This window comes from Mustela putorius, unplaced genomic scaffold (assembly GCF_011764305.1).
Source record: "Mustela putorius furo isolate JIRA1106 unplaced genomic scaffold, ASM1176430v1.1 tig00000179_pilon_pilon_pilon, whole genome shotgun sequence".
Classification (NCBI taxonomy): Eukaryota; Metazoa; Chordata; class Mammalia; order Carnivora; family Mustelidae; genus Mustela; species Mustela putorius.
Window position 1 is genome coordinate 6,056,903 of NW_025421305.1, and position 13,564 is coordinate 6,070,466.

Sequence of the window (13,564 nt, forward strand, 5' to 3'; positions counted from 1 at the left end):
ACCACTGCCACAGTGAATGGCTCAGAAATCAGTTTGTACCATCTTCTATAAAATTCAAAGTGAGAAAGGTAAGGCATATTCTCTCTTTGGTCACTGCAGAAGAGTTAGTCTTCACCTTTATTATTAAAACTGTAAATCTTTAGGGATATTCAAAGGGGTCATTCTACCCAAGTGGAAACAATTGTACTTTCCAGTAAATTATAAATAAATTACCATGGGATGTAGAAGCAATCTTTCTGATTCCTATTGGACATTTCTGAGCAGTTACTTTTTATACTATTGGGTTTTTCTCAATAGTTGCTTTCAGAGATATGTAGTTACCAATTGCCTTTTAACAGATTACCGCAAATTTAGCAATTTAAAAACAACATGCATTTATTAACAACCAGTGGCTGTGCATCAGGAGTTTGAGAATTGCTTAGCTGGTTCCTGTCCTTAGAGTCTCATAGGCTGTAGTCAAAGTGATCTAAGGTTGGGTTCTCATCTGTAGGCTCCACTAGGAAAGGATCTGCTTAAAAGCAACTTCTGGTTGTTGGGTAGAATTCATTGCCTTGTAGTTGCAAGACTGATAGCATTATTTTTTGCTGATTGGAAGCAGAAGAGTACCCTCAGCCCTTAGAGGATGTCCAGAATTTCTAGAGACCACCCATAGTTAAGTTCCTTGCCATGTGGAATTCCCCAGCCTGACCACAAACTTCATTAAGGCCACACGGAGAGTCTCTAGACAAGTGAGTAGAAAGACATAATCTTATATAAAATAGAATGATCAAGGGAGTGACCTTCCATCACCCTAGCTATATTTACTTAGCAACATGTCCCTGGTCCTCACTCACTTAAGGGAAGGGGGATAAACGTGGCCATGAAGACCAGATAGCAAGGATCTTGGGAGGGGGCCCTAGAAACGGTCCTGTCTTGTCAATTATTTATCATGGGGTCACTTTTCTTCCCCTCTGTTCTAGCAAATGAATTTTTGTAAAATTTTAACTACCACTAAGGAACTGTTGAGACTTTTATTTATTCTTTAACCAGCCTGCATACTTAAATATTCAGTTTTCTGGAATGACTCAAGCTCTATTGTCTTCCAGTCTCCTGCCTTTTTCACCAGGACAAAGAGCACATTATCAATTCAAAAGAAAAACAACAACAACAAAAATAAAATAAATAAGTAAATAAATAAAACAGATCATAGCTCTTGGCAGGCTCTTAACAGCCCTGAATAGTCAAGACAAGTAAGAGTTCAAGAGGCCCTGTCATAGGCATAGCACTTAGACTTGAGCCCGTCTCTTAATGATGATGATGATCACACTGTTCTTTTTTCCTTATTTTCCTTTTAGTGTAACCTCTGCTAACCACAATTCAATTCTTTAGACTGCTGAATCTCCCCTTCCCTTTAGTAACTGGAGGGAGAAAAACTTCTTTAAGTTGATCCTTGGACTGGATCAGCTATTCAAGGAAAAGCTTTAGCATAAAGAATTTGCCCAAACGTCTGGATCCCTACCCCCTTTTATTTTCAACTAGTAAACTTAGCTTTAAAAAAATTTTGATGTTCACATTTTTAGGCCTGCCACTGCACCCAGTATCTAGGGATGGCCTGCTAAAAAGAAAAAAAAAAAAAAAATTCTCTCCAAACAAATGACTGGAAAACTATTTGGTAAACGATAGCTTTAAACACATACAAAATACTATTATTTTCTGATTATTAAGAAAATTATTTTGACATCTAGGATAAAACATATCAGCATATTATCCCAATTTCTATGATGATCACTTATAGCAAGAATTGCTTACTGGTCTATTCTTAGATATATGTCTTCAGGCCATATTCTATGCCTCTAAGCAGCACCACACTTCATTCTGGGGCGGGGGGGGGGGGGAATCATCCAGTCTTCTCTGAGAAAAAGGTTCCTCTCTGTCTTTATTCACAGCATATGTTTTTGGCTCTTCAACAGTTGGATACTGACTTCATACTCACTGCTGTAGACATTCTCCTCCTCCCCTTCCAACTTGTGCATGTTCTCTAAGCACGTATTGGCTACACTTGAAGCATCCATTTTCTGATTTTAAAAGCTGATTTTAGTCCATCGTATCATTTCTTCTCACTCTGACCTTCTAATATAATAGCTAGGTGAATTTCCTCTAGTGATTATATAATTCTCACCTTGAATTTCATCTTAATTTAGAGACTCTCTATTTAACACCAATACCCTTAAATAATTGTAAGCAGAGTCTTTTCAAAGACTAGTCTTTCCGTATATAATAATATATTTTAAAAATATTATTACTTTAGCTTATAGGTGAAATAGCTCCAACTCTATATGCAGAACACATACAATTATCACATCCACAGTTCACTATAAAATCAAGTTCATCAGCTCCTTTGGCAGTAATTTTATTTCCCTTTGGTATATGACACATGAACCTATGTGCCAACTTAAAGTCAATAAGCTGAAAACACACAGTTTGGTATCCTTTTCTTTATTGTTCTCCTAATAATACTGACCTTATCAAGTGGACCAGCTTCTCTGGACCTTATGAACTCTCCACCAAAGAACTTCATTGGCACTCTGCAACTTATCTTCCGTCCTTACACTTGGGTCATGTTTCCAGGACTTTTATGTCCTATATTTTGGGTGACATTGGTTCCTGGCTCCAAATTTTGCTGAGATTTACTTTTAGTAATTAGTAATTCATCCATTGAAAATGCATAAGTTAGGGTGGGGTAATGGGTGAAATAGGTGACGGGGATTAAGGAGTGCACTTGCTTTGACAACCACTGGGTTATGTATGGAACTGTTAAATCACGATCTTATACCCCAAAAGCTAATATAACACTGTATATTAACTATATTGCAATTAAAGTAAAATTTTAAAAATGTACAAATTGTGTGAAAACTTTGCTGAAGCTGCCATGTTGCATAACTCCATGGCACATATATATTATTGGAATTAGTCCCTATAGAGTTATACAATGTGGTGGTCCTTCCTGAGCAGTATCTAGAATATAACTAAGTATTAAATGGAGGCTTGAGTACATTTTTTTTTTTTCTGCATATAGCCTGGCTCAACTAACTAGCCCATCTTTTCCAATTGTTAGTCATCCCTTCAGCTGGACTAGTAAGGTGAAATTTGATTTAATATTTCTATCCATAGATTTTTAAAAATATATTAATTAATATATGAAGTGATCTAGTTATAAATTATTACATGAAATTAAGAGCATTGAGGGTTAATTACTTGTAGAATCTGGATGCATACATGGTGGCAGAGAAGATTAAAGTCTATGCCTTCTTTCATGTTTTCTTAGTCTCAAAAATACATGGGAGGCTAAATCTAAAATTGCTGGACTCCATTAACCTTATTTCTGAAATGAATAGCTCTTCAAAAAGAGAAAAAAATGTTGGCTACTATGTGAATCTTGGGTAGTATCTGGTCTCCCTGGAAATAGATTTGGGTCCTGTTATGATCTAATTGGCCACAGATCTATGCAGAATTTTATCTTGTGTAAAGAAAAGAAAAGAAAACAGAAAAGAAAAGAAGAAAGGGAAAGAAAAGGAGGAAGGGGAAGAAAGAAATAGAAAAGACATGCTCAGTCCTGAAAAGATACCTTAAAACGTCTGAGGTCCTATCAATGTAGGCAAGAATTATAATAATAATCTATGCTGGTATAATTTTACATTTCATTTATCAGCCTTTCTATCTAGGTTTATAATCTCCAGTAAATCAAGTGGGCATCAGTACGTCTTCTATTGAACTGTGAGTACTGTCTAAAAATCATAATGGTGATACATTTTAGCATGCTTTGATAAATAATTATTAAAATGTGATTTCCTGATTTCTAGAACAATGTTTCTCTAATTAATTTTGTTCCAGATTAAAAATAAGAAAAGCATAGTCAGTTCAAGAATGTGACCAGGAGGGACGCCTGGGTGGCTCAGTTGGTTAAGCAGCTGCCTTCGGCTCAGGTCGTGATCCCAGTGTCCTGGGATCGAGTCCCACATCTGGCTCGTTGCTCTGCAGGGAGCCTGCTTCTCCCTCTGCCTCTGCTGCCACTCTGTCTGCCTGTGCTCGCTTGCTCGTGCTCTCTCCCTCTCTTTCTCTGGCAAATAAATAAATAAAATCTTGCTTTTTGAGTCAAGGTACATTTTCCTCTCACTTTCAGTTTCTATGAGTAAGAATGTATCCCTAAATTGATTTTAGGCCAGTCTCTTCACCCTTTTCTTATGTGGCCAAGGAAGAGATAAATTGACTTCTCAAACTAGCAAATTTGGAAAACCATAACTTAGAAATCAAAGCTGACCTCCATCCTGCTCATTGCTCTTAGGTATTAGCTGCTCTCCAGCTGCACATTTTCTGCTTAGGCTACAAAGTTATGCAAGGGCCTCACAACAGTGCCCTAGGGGTTCGAAGTAAGGGAGAGTAGAAAAAATGAGGCTAGGCATCCTGTCATCTTCTGGACTTTAAAGTGAGTATTTTTAGTATTTTATAATTAAATTTGTTACTTGTAGATCTTTGGTAGATATGTACCCTGCAAGTAATTCCTTGTTAAGAGGTATTTTTTAATAATAAAATAATGCTGAATTTCATCAAGTGATTTTCTGCATCTAATGATCATCCTTCTTTTCATTTTTCAAAGTATGTTATGTTAAACTGCATGCATACATTTTTTTAATTGTACTTATTTTAAAACCTACATCATGTACTCAGAGTACTCCCAAATGTGTCATATTTTGTTTTCTGATATTGAATTGTTAATTTTCATTATTTTAGAATTTTCCAATTTATATTTGTAAGATTGTTTCTTTTTTTCCTTCTACATTTGATTGTTGTTTAGAATTGTGTATTCCTTTGACAGTACATTGTAAGTCACTCACAAATTTAAATCTGGATCAAAATTTATCCTGTGTAAAATTATAAATTAGTGATTTTATTACTTGAATGGATCTCAAATGCTTCATGGCTCCTGTTTCTTTTTGAAACAACATTATAAATGTAAATTGTTCTCATGATTGTATCCTTGTGTTCTAAACTATTAACATTTACTCATATATATTGTTACTCATATTCTTCTTTTATTTCTCCTCTTGTTCATTTCTTGATTTGGGTGCTTAGCTCATTCACATTAATTTTTCTATTATAAATGGAACATTTAAAGCTATATATATTTCCTTTTTATTTCTTCTTTAGCTTTGTCTTAAGTATTTGATAAGTTTTTCTTATTATTCTTTTCTTTTTTTTTTTTTACGATTTTATTTATTTATTTATTTATATGATAGATCACAAGCAGACAGAGAGGCAGGCTCCCCACTGAGCAGCCCAATGCGGGGCTCGATCCCAGAACCCTGGGATCATGACCCGAGCTGAAGGCAGAGGCTTTAACCCACTGAACCACCCAGGTGCCCCTTAATATTCATTTCTAAATATGCTATATTTCCCATTAAGATTTATTCTTAGAGATAAGATATATATTAAGTTTATATATATATATAATTTATATATTTATTATAAATTTGTCTTACTGTGTCATAACAGTGAATGAGACCTTTTCATCAATATGTAAGCATTCTTTTTCTCTGATTTTAATTTATGTCTTTGTATTTATTTCTTCTCTTGATATTGCTATACCCTTTCATTTCAGTTTATATTTGCCTAACATTTTTTTCATAAATTTACTTTCAAATTTTTTGTCTAATTATATTAAATAGATTTTACCTATAAATATCTTAAAAATTGGATTATTTTTTATCAAGGCTGAAAAGGTTTGACTCTGGAAAGATTTGCCATTTTCACCATTGTGACATCTGATAATATATTTAGACTAATTTTTACCTTTATGTCTCTCAGAGTTTGTTTTTTGTGTGGTCACTATCATTCTTCTTTTTGACAAATTTTCAAAAATTCTTTTAGTAAAGTTTTTTTTTTTTAAGATTTTATTTATTCATTTAACAGACAGAGATCACAAGCAGGCAGAGAGGCAGGCAGAGAGAGGAGGAAGCAGGATCTCCACTGAGCCGAGAGCCCAAGGTGGGGCTTGATCCCAGAACCCTGGGATCATGACCCAAGCTGAAGACAAAGGCTTTAACCCACTGAGCCACCAGCCACCCCTTAGTAAAGTTTTAATTGTAGAACATTCGAAGATTTTTAAGTTTTGAAAAATATAGTTTTTTCATTCTCATTCTTTAAACAGAATTCACTTAGCATATATTTTTTGATAAGTGATAATTTTATCATAGTATTTTGAAGATCTTATTCTACTGTCAATGGCTTTTTTAAGTTTTCTTATAAATTCATCTGCCAGCATAATTCTTTGGTATAATGTGATTATGTGTTGGATACTTCTAGGAATTTCTCTTTATCATTATTGCTCTGCAATGTCATAGGCTATGATTCGAATTTATTGTGATATCTGAGGATCCATGTCTTTCATCACCCTGTCCTTATATCTAAAAGTTATATTTTTTTCATTTTTGGGTAGTCCCTTTTTCCTCTAGTTACCTTTTTATAGTTTTGCCATCATCATTCATAATTTTAAGCCTATTAAAATATTAGTTTATATCTTCTATTTAATATTTACTAATTATGTGAGTTTTGAGGATCTGATTCTCCCAATTCTCCCATTTGTTCATTCTGTGGCAAATGTGGTATGAAATTTTTCCAACTTCATTTGAATACTATGGTTATAAATTTTCTGAGATGTTTTTCTTCACTTTGTCTGTTCTCTATCCATAGCCCAGCTTGAAAAAGTCAAGTAACCCTCTATTCCCCTCAAGGACATTTCATTCCTTTGACTTTGTAGAGAGAATACCAGATCAGATCTTCCATCTTGCTTGTTACTTAGGTTTCATATCCTGTTACTTTCACCCATTTTAATGAAAGATCTAAGTTAGCAGATATCCCCAGAGGTCTCTGAGGACACCAGTGATTGTCTTGTTCCTGAATTCTTCAGTTTAATCCCCCTACCCCAACGATGTTCTTTATTTTTTCCCCATATCAACTATGCATTTAGTTTTTTTTTTTAAGATTTTATTTTTTTATTTGACAGACAGAGATCACAAGTAGGCAGAGGCAGACAGAGAGAGAAAGGGGGGAAGCAGGCTCCCCACTGAGCAGAGAGCCTGATGCACAGCTTGATCCCAGGACCCTGGGATCAGGACCTGAGCCGAAGGTAGAGGCTTTAACCCACTGAGCCACCCAGGTGCCCCTTTAGTTTTTATTTTATATTTTTATTCATAATATTATGTATCCTATACCTGGAGAGTTCACTTGGAAAATAATTTGCTAAGTTATTAGAAAGGAATTACCCAATAATGTTTAATATTAAAATAGATGAAGACCTTTTTTCTCTAGTAATCTCATATGTAGAGTATCTAGATCAATTTTGTGTAGGACTTAGGGTAATTAAGAAAATATATAAAGAAAAAAAAGAAAACCTGGATGAATAACCACAATTTCAGGTTTAATGATATGGAATTGCCCTTTCTGAGTTCCTAAAGAGTTGAGTTTTAACATTTTCATATATTTCATATATATATATATATATATATATAGGATGTATTTAAATTAAATACATCCTATATATATATATATGCAATAGAATTAAATCATTTGGGTTAAGAGAGGGCTAAAATAATTAGCCAATTACTCATTTCAATATATTAAAAATTACACAAATATATTAATGTGATCTAATGACAACACATGTTTTTTTTAGCCTGTTTCATTTTTTTCCTGGTGCCTCTCCTTCCAGCACTCATACCATAGGAAACCAATATTGAACACTTAGTCATACTTCCATATTTTTCTCTGTGCTCACAGAATGTACACAGATGTATATATACAAACATATGTGTGCATGTATATATACATAATTTTCTGCATTTTATCATTTAATACTCATAAATTACTATACATCTATGAAAGTCACCAAGATAGATTCAATTCTTTATTGTGGCAGCCTAATCCACCATAGCCTTAAAATAACACATTGTGTTCAATTATTGTATTAATCATGGCACTCCTTGATAGGATATTGTATTCCAGCATAATTTTGTTTAAGACAACCACCATTATATACTTATTTAAGAGAGATTAGCATAAATCCGTTTTTGGATAGCCCTAAATAGTTATCAAAACTATTTGTCTCAAGGTCTGAGTTTTTGAAGATAAAATTCCCATTACTTATTGCCATTTAAAAATTTGGCTACACATGGAAAAAAACCTGTATTCATCAACAGATAAATTGTAGAAAAGTTATGATACACATGCACACACACAGAGAGGAATATTCAGACATTAAAAAGGAAACCCCACCATTTGTGACAACATGGATGGGTCTTGAGGGCATTATGTTAAGTGACAGAAGTCAGACAGAGAAAGCTAAATATCATATGATCTCACCATATGTGAAATCCAAAACAAATACAAATAACAAAAACCCACATAGAAAAAATGATTAGCTTTGTGGTTCTAAGAGGCAAGGGGTGGGGAATAGTGATTTGGATGACTATGCAAACTTCCAGTTATAAGATAAATAAATACAAAGAAGGTGATGTACAACATTATGACTACAGTTAATTTTAACACTGTTATATGGTATATTGAAAGTTGTCAAGAGAGTAGAACCTAAGACTTCTTATCACAAGGAAAAAAGAAACTTTTTTCTTTTTCTTTTTCTTTCTTTTTTGTATCTACATGAGATGATGGATATTAACTAAACTTATTTTGATAATAACTTCACAATATGAGTTAAATCATTATGCTGTACATCTTAGACTTACACAGTTCTGTAAGTCATTTATATTTCAATAAGCCTGGAAAAAGTAAAAGTTAAAAAAAAATAAATAAATGTGTGGCTCAAGATTGTGTCTTCTATAGCTTCTGAAGCAAGAAGAGACAACTTACTCTTCGTTTTTCTAATGAAAGATTACATAGATTTATGACTTCTTGAGATTGCTACTTAGGGAATTTTCAATATCAGAGAGTTCCAAAATTGTTTGAACAAATAAATCTTTTTTTTTTTTTTAATCAGACTATGTTCTTTGGGGTATAATCTTTGTAAGTTTGAAATGTGGTTTAATCTCTGTGACAATCTACTAATTGGTATACAATATAAAAATTGGTGGTTTGTGTGTGATTAAAAAAATCTGTTAGCTTTATTGAAGCACAATTGATGTGCAATTAATTACACAAGTTTATAATATATAATAATATCAAAATTTTGACATATGTATGCACTTGTAAAACATCACCATAATCAAAATAGTGAATGAATTTTTTACATCTCCAAATTTTCTCATAATCCCAATGTAACTCCTCTATCTTTTCTTTTTGACACACTGTCTCTCCTCTCACCCAGGCAACTGCTGATTTACTTTGGATCAGTATAGATTAATATATATAATTATGGATTGCAAAAATAAATATTAAAATATATACTTTTTGTCAAGATTCTTTAACTTATAATGAATTTGAGGTTCATTTATGTTGTTGCATTCATCAGCAGTTCATTCCTTTTTATAGCTGAGTAATGTGCCATTGTGTGAATATATCACAATGTACTTATTACTTTTACTTTTTCATTGTTATTTGGATTGTTCCCAGGTTGGTGATATTGCAAATAAAATAACTATAAATGTTTGTATATGTGTCTTGATACGAATAAGTTTTCATTTGTCTTGCATGAATACCTAGAAAGGGATTGGCAAGGCCATATGGCTAGACATTCCCATTGGCAATTTGTGAGAACTTAAAAGTTTTACCATATCCTCACCAGTACTCAGTATGGTCAATGTTTTTATTTTGGCCATTCTAATAGTTTTGTGTACCAAAACAATGGTTTTGATTTGCATTTCTCTAATGATTAATGATGTTGAGTCTTTTTATGTCTTCACATGAAAAATAAAATATCTTTGGTGAAGCGTCTAAAGAACTTTGGTCCACTTTTTTATTAGGTTGTTTGTTTTCTTAATATTGAGCTGTAAGAGTACTATACATATTCTAAGTTTAAATCTGTAATCAGATATGTAATTTGCAGATATTTCCTCTCTGTCAAGGTTTGTCTTTTCCTATCTTAGCAGTCTTGACTAATTTTGATGAGATCAAATTAATGGATATTTGTTTTTTATGGAGTTGGCTTTGGGTATATGGATATCTAAAAATAATTGCATTACGAAAGTCAAAAAAGTTCTCTCCTAAGTTTTCTTGTAGAAGTTTTACAGTTTTATGAAACACATTTAAGCTTAAGATCAATTTTGAATTAATATTTTTATGTGGAGCAAGGCATGGATAGTGCATTTTGTGCACATAGAAAACCAATTGTTCTAGCAAATATGTTGAAATAAGTTCGTTTCTTCACTGAATTGCCTTTGCATCTTTGCTAAAAATCAATTGAATATATACAAGTGGGACTTTATCCAGTCTCTCTATTCCATTGATCCTTTTTCTATCTTGACATGAATATGATACAGGCATGATTACTGCAGCTGTATAATAAGTCTTAATGCTAGCTGTAAAAGTTTTTCAACTTTGTTCTTCTTTTTCCAAAGTTGATTTTACTATTCTAGGTACTCTGCATTTATATATGAACTTTAAAATCATCTTGTCAATTTCTAACAAAGCAAAACCTGTAGAGATTTTGATAGGGATCACATAGAATTTATAGATCAATTTAGGGAGAATTGTCATCTTAGCAATATTGAACCTTCTAATCCATAAAAACCGTATAACTTTCCACTTATTCGGGGCTTCTTAAATGTTTCTCAGTGATGATTTGAGCATACAAGCCTTGCAAATCTTTAGTCAAATTTATCCCTAGTATTTAATATTTTTGATGATCCTGAATTTTAATTTCAATTTCTTTATTTTATTGTTTGTGAAGAGAAATACAGTTGATATTTTAATAATGAACTAGCATCCTGCAAATGTGCTGAAATACCTTATTAGTTCTGGATTTTGTTTTTGTTTTTTGTTTTGGGGGGTATTTATTTGTTTATTTTTGTATTCAACAGGTTTTTTTACTTAGATGCTTCCTAATCCTAGATGGTTTGGCTTCTCCAGACTCCCATTGATACCTGCTGAGCTCAGGAAGATCACTAACTAGCTTTTGCCTTTCTTTTCCCTCTCTGTGTTGTTTCTGGAATATTTTTCCACTTAGTAAGTTGTGGCAAGAGTAAGCTTTCTTGTTTTATTTCTCCCAGAAAATACTGCTCTTTTTGCCTAATAACCAGTCATCTTGAGAATTGTTGTGTCATATATTTTGTCAATTTCTTAGTTCTTAGTTGTTTGAAGAGGAATGATAAATCGATACCTGTTATTCCAATTTGGCCAGAAGCAGAGGTAGGTATAGTATGTTTTAATCTATATACATGTTCACCTTTGGTCCTCAATCTTCAAAAATAAAAGAAGATTCACATACCATATCACTCACTCTTTTAAAGTCTATACTTGAATGGAATTTAGTATATTCACATCATTGTGCAACAATATCTAATTCCAGGACATTTTCATCATATGAAAAAGAAACTCTGGCAACCACTGTCTCTTTGGAATTTTTACACTGGATACTTCATATACATGCAATCATGAAATATGTGGCTTTCCTATCTGATTTCTGTCAGTAAGCATAATATTTCAACTTGCACCAATGCTATGGGACAAATCAGTAATATATATATATATTTTTTAAAGTATTTGCTCTTTTTTTTTTTAAGATTTTATTTATTTATTTGACAGACAGAGATCACAAGTAGACAGAGAGGCAGGCTGAAAGAGAGAGAGGAAGAAGCAGGAACCCTGCCCAGCAGAGAGTCCGATGTGGGGCTCGATCCCAGGACCCTGGGATCATGACCTGAGCCGAAGGCAGCGGCTTAACCCACTGAGCCACCCAGGTGCCCCAAATCAGTAATATATTGTTATGGTTAATAAATATTGTATTATATGGATATACCACATTTTACTTAGCCTTCAATCAACTGATGGTTTTTTGGGTTATTTGTACTTTTTGATTATTATAAATAATGCTATTATTAATATTCATGTACATAGTTTTTATAGACATATATTTTCAATGATTTTGAATAGACACCTAGAAATACAATTGCCAGATCACATGTTTAATTTGGGAGAAACTGTATAACTATTTCCAGAGTGACTTTTTGTTCCTTCTGTACTTTAACCTGGAAACTTCTTCTACTCAGTAAACTGGCTAAATTCTGTAGCACCCGTAAACATAAGGTTTATATGACTATATACAGATGGCACCCCTGAGTGAGTAGATATGGTGAATGAAAAATAGCAGCACTAAATAAATTTCAAACTCTTGTAAAAATAAAAATGATAACCTTCTTTCATTACATAGCTGACAAACTCTAGGGTCACAGTGCTTTCCCTCAGTACTCATATGAAACAAAACAATGTGAATACCTAGGCTGATGAATTTAGTCTATAATAATATTCTCTAGAGACAAAGAAACTAATAAAAGTCTTCCTGGTAACAACTTCTTTGTGAAGTACATGAAAGCTTATCTGGGCAGAATTAAAAGTGGACCTCAAGTTAAAAGAGTACATTTTAATATTCTTGCAATAAACAGATAAGTAAGAAAGTGAATAAATAAATAAATAAATGATAACTATGTGAGGTGATATGTTGATTAGCTTTACTATGGTATTCATTTCAGGTGCTACATGTATCGAGGTATCACATTGTTTCTTTGACAACACACAGACTAAAATTGCAACAATACAGAGATCAATGTGGCCCCTACTCAAGGATGACATGCAAATATGTAAAAGATTACATATTTTTAAAAAAGAACAAAATATCATGTTGTAAATCTTAAATTTACATAATTTATTTTTATTTGTCAATTATACCTCAGAAAATCTGGACAAAAAAGATGAAACTAAAACCTCTTGTTGCAAGAAATCCAGACTTTGAAAATGCCTAGGTTAGCTTTTAAAAAGGAAATGGTATTGGCTTAATTATGATTGAAAAAATTAGTGATTACAGTTAGTTGAAAAACATTTAGTAAAGTAAAGGAATCATGCATCTTTTTTTCTGACAATGAATAGGGAAGGTAAGAAAAAGAGTGCTGAAGAGTGATTGTAAAACATAGATGACTTCCCTAATCAGTCCATCCATAGTGCTCTATATTGATCAGTCCAAGTGTTGAAAGTCTTCTCTTGGAGTTAATCTAAGCATAAACTATGTATTAGATTTTGTTTATACTTCAGTTGAATATCTGGAAGGACACATTCAGAAGAAAAATATTTCTGTTGTCCTACAAGAGGGGAATAAATCCATGTTATATTGTTGAAATAGAATGTGTGAAGTCAGTGAATTCAGAGGAAGAAATCATAAGGATTTGTTCAAAGAAATTGAAAAAATAAGGATGAGAAATTTTCAGAGTTTTAACGAATGAGGTGATCTAAGAATCTAGTAAGAATTTATTCAAGCAAAGTTGGGGCACCTGGGTGGCTCAGTGGGTTGGGCTGCTGCCTTCAGCTCCGGTCATGATCTCAGGGTCCTGGGATCGAGCCCCGCATCGGGCTCTCTGCTCCGCAGGGAGCC

At 33.1% G+C, this 13,564-nt stretch overlaps 1 non-coding gene across 1 annotated transcript; it reads left to right on the top strand.

The window, feature by feature from the left end:
• The first annotated feature begins 12,696 nt into the window (after positions 1-12,696).
• On the top strand, positions 12,697-12,799 carry LOC123391129. The gene has a single exon (XR_006605743.1). It is a non-coding gene; the product is annotated as a U6 spliceosomal RNA (small nuclear RNA).
• The last annotated feature ends 765 nt before the right edge of the window (positions 12,800-13,564 follow it).